The sequence below is a fragment of the Acomys russatus genome, chromosome 4 (assembly GCF_903995435.1).
Source record: "Acomys russatus chromosome 4, mAcoRus1.1, whole genome shotgun sequence".
NCBI lineage: Eukaryota > Metazoa > Chordata > Mammalia > Rodentia > Muridae > Acomys > Acomys russatus.
Window position 1 is genome coordinate 69,300,480 of NC_067140.1, and position 6,277 is coordinate 69,306,756.

Below are 6,277 nucleotides of genomic sequence, written 5' to 3' on the forward strand. Positions count from 1 at the left end.
CAGGGCAAGCTGCTCATCATGTCTTCCTTGTAGGAAGACATTTTTTCTCTACTGCTCTTTCCACAACATTTCCTCCACCCTCCTGCAGGGACCCAGTTTTGTGCAGGTCACCCATGGAGCTACCTCGTCTGTACCTGGGAAGCTGCTAGGTAGAGATCTGTTCTGTTTCTGCTCTGCTCTTCTTTGCAACCAGAGGTGGAGTCCTCCTAGGATGGCTCCTCGGGCTCTTCTTGTACACACAAACCCACTGATCTGACTTCAGAGGAGAGTGGGCCAGTCTGCTGGCTCCCACTGCTCTGGTCTTTGTAGTTTTTGTCCAGTCATTCTGATGCCTAGGAGTTTTAGTATAGATACTTAGTATTGATTAAAACCCCTCAAGAAGTTAAATAGGATAGGATGTTGAGTGATGTGGTTTCAATAAAAAAAAGGTCTTAAGGTTAGGGCTATTCTTCAGTTTCATACCTGTGTTAATTAAGTTACTCACCATCCTGACCAAATGCTTGACAAGAGGCAGTAGAAGGAGGCGGGAGGGATTTTGGCCTGAAGGGATTAGTCTCTCATAGGGAAGGTATAGTAGTAGATGACTTTGAGGTGATGAGGTGTCTGGTGGATGCTTGCTTACCAGGAAACTGAGGCAGTGGTAGGATTCTGTGTATAAACATCCAGCCCCACCCCTCCCCGGTGTTCCACATGCTCTACCCAGGCTGGACCTGTCGAAGTCTTCATAATGTCACTAAACAGCAGTGGACTGGACATTCAAGCCATGAGCCTACTGGGAACTTCATAGAGCCAAAGATTAGAAGCATGTATCAATCCTTGGTAATCTGAAAGGTCTCTCAGTGACTCTGAATCTCCATTTTTTACATTAATAAAAAGAGGGAAGACGTGCCATAGTAAAGATCCAACAGGAGAGCACAGATGAAACAGACAGGGGAGAAATGAACGAAAGCAAAGGTCGGTTTCTTTCTCAATGTTTTTTGGAGAGACCTTAGTCTCTCAGTCTGTAAATTGAGAATGCTTTGTCGACCTCTATTCTGGTATAGCAATTAATGACCTGTCTTTCCTTGTCTGTTTCTCTAGAATCTAGCAATATCTTACATTGGGTAGTGACACAGTGAAATTTATTTATTTATTTATTTATGCAAAAACAAACTTTAAAAACTAAAATTGAAGAGAAGGTCCTCCCTGCAGTCGAATTAGAGCTCCTTGTAGTGAAACTCTTAAGCAAGGTTGGCAGGTAGCATTCTGTATAATCTCCAGCATCCCATCTGTTCATCATACTAAGTGAAGAAAGACACCGAAGGTGTAGCTGAGGCAGGTGACTCTCTGCCGCCACGGATGCCATTAAGGCCCAGACAGCTCTGCTTCATGAAGGGATGGGCACTGGAAAAGGTGAACAAAGCAAGGGATCTGTGGTGGAGGGGCTTTCATGCTCTTTCCTGGAAGATTTGTACATGATTTACAGAGGCTAGGGGAAGCTGGCAAACCACATGCTGACTCTGACCCTTAAAATGACACGACGCTTAGAAAGGAAGACTCAAACTTTGTTCCTCTTGAGTATTGCTGCATGATGCCAGCCTAGGTTGGTTCGTCCAAAAGCAATTTGGCAGGTCACTGGCTTGTTTCCTCTGATAGCGCTGAGCTGGAGGCAGGGTTACCAAACAATTCCAGCTGGCTCAGCTTCTAATGTGAGTATCTCTGAATGGTTTCCTGGCCTTCAGCTAGACTTAGTGGTCAAGAGTCTATTAGACTTCCTTTCCTCTTTGCTTTAATTTCCTGCCAATTGCAATGGAACCATGTTGTAATACAGTTCAATGTATTATACACATTTTTAATACCATGGCTCAAACCATAAAATAGGAAATTTAGATGTTAACTTGATAAGGGTACGTTTACAAAATGATTCCCACATAGACTCTGTGTCCGTGTCCTGGGTGTAAGTGTGAGGTAGAATAATTGTGGAAAACGCATTTTATGGCTTTTCTGGGGCTTTACCATTTAACTATGATTTAGAACTTCATAACAATTGTCTCTTTCCCTCTTACATAGTCTTCATGTAACCTGGACCCAAATCATTCAGTGCCAAGGTTGCCCCTGTCAAGGCCAGGAATTCTTTCTACAAGGCCCAAGCCTTCTTTCTGACTCTCCAGTACTTCAATAATGATTCAGTCATTCGAACCACTCTTCTTTTTATTTAAACAAAGTCTACATGTGCTCAGGCCAGTTTGCTGGCTGATTGTGCATTGGTCCTCCCAACTCCATGCCCAGTAGTGCAGATTTCATAGCTTGGCATGAGCTGTGATGGGTGTGTTCTCACTGCAGAAATTGCCAGAAGCTATAGATCAGAAGTTCCATGGCCACTCGCCTCTTACTGCATTGACAGCCAACTGCGAAAACTTGTGAGCACAGTGCTTCAGTACCTTGTTGCAGTGATTCTGCTCTGTAAGGCTCACAGAAAAAACCAAAATCCTCCTTCATGTAAGCCCCTCAAAAATTCCAGAACAAAACTTGTAGGAACTCCTCAAAGAGGAGTTTGAGCCGTAAGTTGGTCCCTTATAAACAGCCTAACTTCAGAAACACTGTTTCATCTCTCTAAGCTTTAACTTCCCTAATCAAAGTACAGATGATAAAAAGCAACTCCTCAGGGCTGGAGAGATGGCTCAGTGGTTAAGAGTGCTGCACTGGCTGTTCTTCCGGAGGACTCGGGTTCAATTCCCAGCACCAACATGGCGGCTCACAGCTGTCTGAAACTTCAAGATCCAACACCCTCACACAGACATGCATGGGGGCAAAACACCAATGCACATAAAAATAAAAGTAAATAATTTTTTAAAAGAAACACTCCCCCCAAAAAAGCTACTCCTTATTTCAGAGTTGATGTGAAAGTCCTAAAGAGATGATGAAAAGTACACATCCTGCTCTGTAAAGGAGGACTTAATATTAATTAACTTCAACTAGTACTGACTTTTATCATAATTCCAGAAGCTATGTAGCCTAAACAAAGGTCTTGACTATAGGGAGTTTAATGTCCAAACCATGTGCAGCTGAGGGAGACTAGCTAGACAGCTGGGAGAACTGATGAAAGATGCTGAGACCCCAGCATCTATCAGCAGCGAGGAACTGTGACTTACCCAAGATATGAAGGCACAATGGAAGGAAACGGTAGTGACCACAGTGATAGCTGACCACTGCCTGAACCTGCCAGGTTCTAAGGGGTCATTGATTATTTCTCCAATATCAACATTTATACAAAATTTTGTAACAATATACAACATTGGTAAGCATAGTGTCATTCAGCCTTTAGAAGCTATTTCCAGAAAGTGTTTCTTACAAAAATACAATTGGACAGGTCAAGTAAACCCAAATGATTTGATCAGGGAGTTCTTGAACTGGGCCAATTGCTATGTCTTTGAAGTCTATGTCAACAGGGCTGTTCACAGAATAAAGGGGGTTATAATGATGCTCCCCAAAGTAATCACATTTATATTATAGATTGTCACAGTCAAACTCAGTGTCGCTCACACCCTTCTATTATAAATAACTTTAACTCAGACACAAAATTCAATGTTTGTAACAGCCATGAAGGTGATAGCCGCATGAATGACTCAGGTATAAAAACATTAGTTTCAGACTGTGTGGATGGTACATATTTCATCTGCTTCCTATACCCAGCACCACTGTTGGCACAATGCATATTGCTTATCTTATTCTCTATTAACAAAACAAATTATGAGTGTGATAACAATGGCAATCAAGGTCAGGAATGCAACAGAGAACAATAGGTTCTGTGCAACCAGGAGGGATGCCCCATTGCCTTGGTGTTCTCTCCCTCTGTCTCTGTCTCTGTCTCTGTCTGTCTCTCTCTCTGCCTCTCTCTGTCTCTCTGTCTCTCTGTCTCTGTCTCTGTCCCTGTCCCCCCCCCCCTCTCTCTCTCTCTCTCTCAGTTTTGAGTTTTTATGTGAACCTGGCCAAATTCCCAACAAAGTTGAAAAGCATTTCGTAGGTCAAATCTGATCCTCTTAAAGCCACATGCCACTCCTTGGCCAGCAGTTCCAGCTGTTCCACAGCTTGCATGCAGGGTCCCTGGCAGAAGCTAACAAGAAGGTGGCTTTGGGATCAGTCCAGTCCTAAGTCCTGAACACCTTTACCTGTGCTTCACAGTCCCTTCTTTCTCAAGCATAGAGAATAGGCATGCTCAAACCACTCTCACACCTTCTTCCTGCTTGCTTACGCCATCAGGCCTTTCCTTGACACTCAGTCTGTGTACAGATAGCCTAGCTCCTCTCTGGTGCACTTTGCTATTGGACTATGGAGGTATCTCCATAATGATGTTACTATGGCACTAACCTGAAATTTATGGCTTCGAAGTCAAAGTTGGATAAGAATACTGAGAGCCTGTATCACACATGATCTGGGTCACATGATCTATGGGTTGGAACGCATCTGGAGATGCCTCCTTACTACTGCGTAAGCAGATTTCTAAGTTCTCCCCTAGACCCCCAATGAGAGTAACACAATATTTTCTAAATCCTAGGGAATGTCTTTCATATTGGGCAGTTCCTTGTTCCCTGGAGAAAACCCATCTGCATTATTGCTTGTCCTTGTGTGGCTAAAGGCCTCTCCATCTGTATGGAGACTTGATTGCTAAAATATCCTGCTTTACCTTATGGCATTTCGGGGTATCCCTGGGGCTACTGCTCCTGGAAGGGACTTTTCATGGCCTGTGATATCTAAGAACTTTAAAGACATAATATAATTCTGAAATTAGGAAAAATGTACAGGAAGGAGCAACTCCTTCAAGGCAGCCCTGGGGCTAGATAGATCCGTCTGCTCAATACACCTATAGCTTATGGCCCAAAACTTCCTCGACTTTCCCAGCCTCTTTCTCTACAACATTTAATGGGGCCGAATGGTTCTGCTATGGTCTGCAGGTTGGACACAGACCTGGCTTCTGAGATGGGCTCCATCCTGTTTGCTATGTCTGTGCCTTTCAGCTCCTGATGTTAGTGTTTTTTAAACCAAAGGATGATAAGTTTGAACTTTTGGCTCTTGACCCTTCTGTTACTAAGAGGATGCTGTCCTTGACTTTGCGTGGGGCCAGTTTCCTGCCCTCTCCAAGAGCATCTACCTCACGGAAAGACACACAAGTTCCTTCCCTTGACAACAAGCTCGGCTGCCAGATGTTGTGCCTGGGAAACTCGGCCTTGTATTCAGGCACACATCGCCCCGATATGTATACTAAGTCCAGCCAACTTGGTAAATGTATGAAGGATATATCAGATTCAGAGGGTTGGAGTTGTTATATTATGTATTTCCTTCTGCTTGGACTGAAAAAAAATTTAAAAACTGGTTTTATAATAAACAGAAAGCAGCATTACGTTACTGACCTGAAAATAAAAAGGCAAATGCTTATTAAGGCGTGTTGGTCACTATGTGTTAGAGGACAGGAATTCCTCATGATGCAATGTGCTTTATCCAGAGACAGAGCACAGAAACCCTTTTCATATGTGCTAAGTCTGCAGCTGCAATAAAGCCACCGCACAAACAAGCGCTCTCTGACTGCTGGGTCCTATCTTCTCCGCTGAGAAGCAGGTCCCTGTGGGCACAGGCCCCTTCTAAATCCAGTACCCAAAGTGATGTGTGCAAGCAAATAAAATATGTGGCAGGGACTGATGGCTGTGCGGTGCTTGGGGGGCCTGAGCTCCAGTACCAAGCCTATCGGAAGAAGAGAATCATCAGTGTAAAAACAAATGCATTAGCTACTCCTCTAGCGAAAGTCACCTCTTCAACTGAGCAGTGACGTTTTGTCCCATGTGTGCTATGTGTATTTAGCATGCTGCACAGTTGTTGAAACAGTGATAGAAAACAAGACAGTTAAGAGTCCTAGAAAAAAATTAAAAAGTAACATGGCTTCATCTAAGCGGCTGACTCCGCTCTCACGTGAGAATACTTAAATGAGCAATTGGACACACTCCTTCTTTATCAAGAGCTTGTTATCTGGTAGGAAAAAGCAAAACGGATGTGCCTGTTGTAGCCTCCTTAATTTAGGTAAACTGCATATCTTATATGTGACTGTGAGGTCAGCTGAACAATACTGTTTATTTCTATTTTGGGTCTGAAATAAGAAAGAACTTCTGGTGGGTATCTGTGAGGGTCTAGTTAGGAAAATAAAGATCTTCTAATCTTTCAGACAGAAAGCATTGAAGAAAGGGACTTGGGGTGGGGGGCTGGAGTGAAGGAGCCACAAGAGGGAACAATGAAGCAACCAGAGATTAGA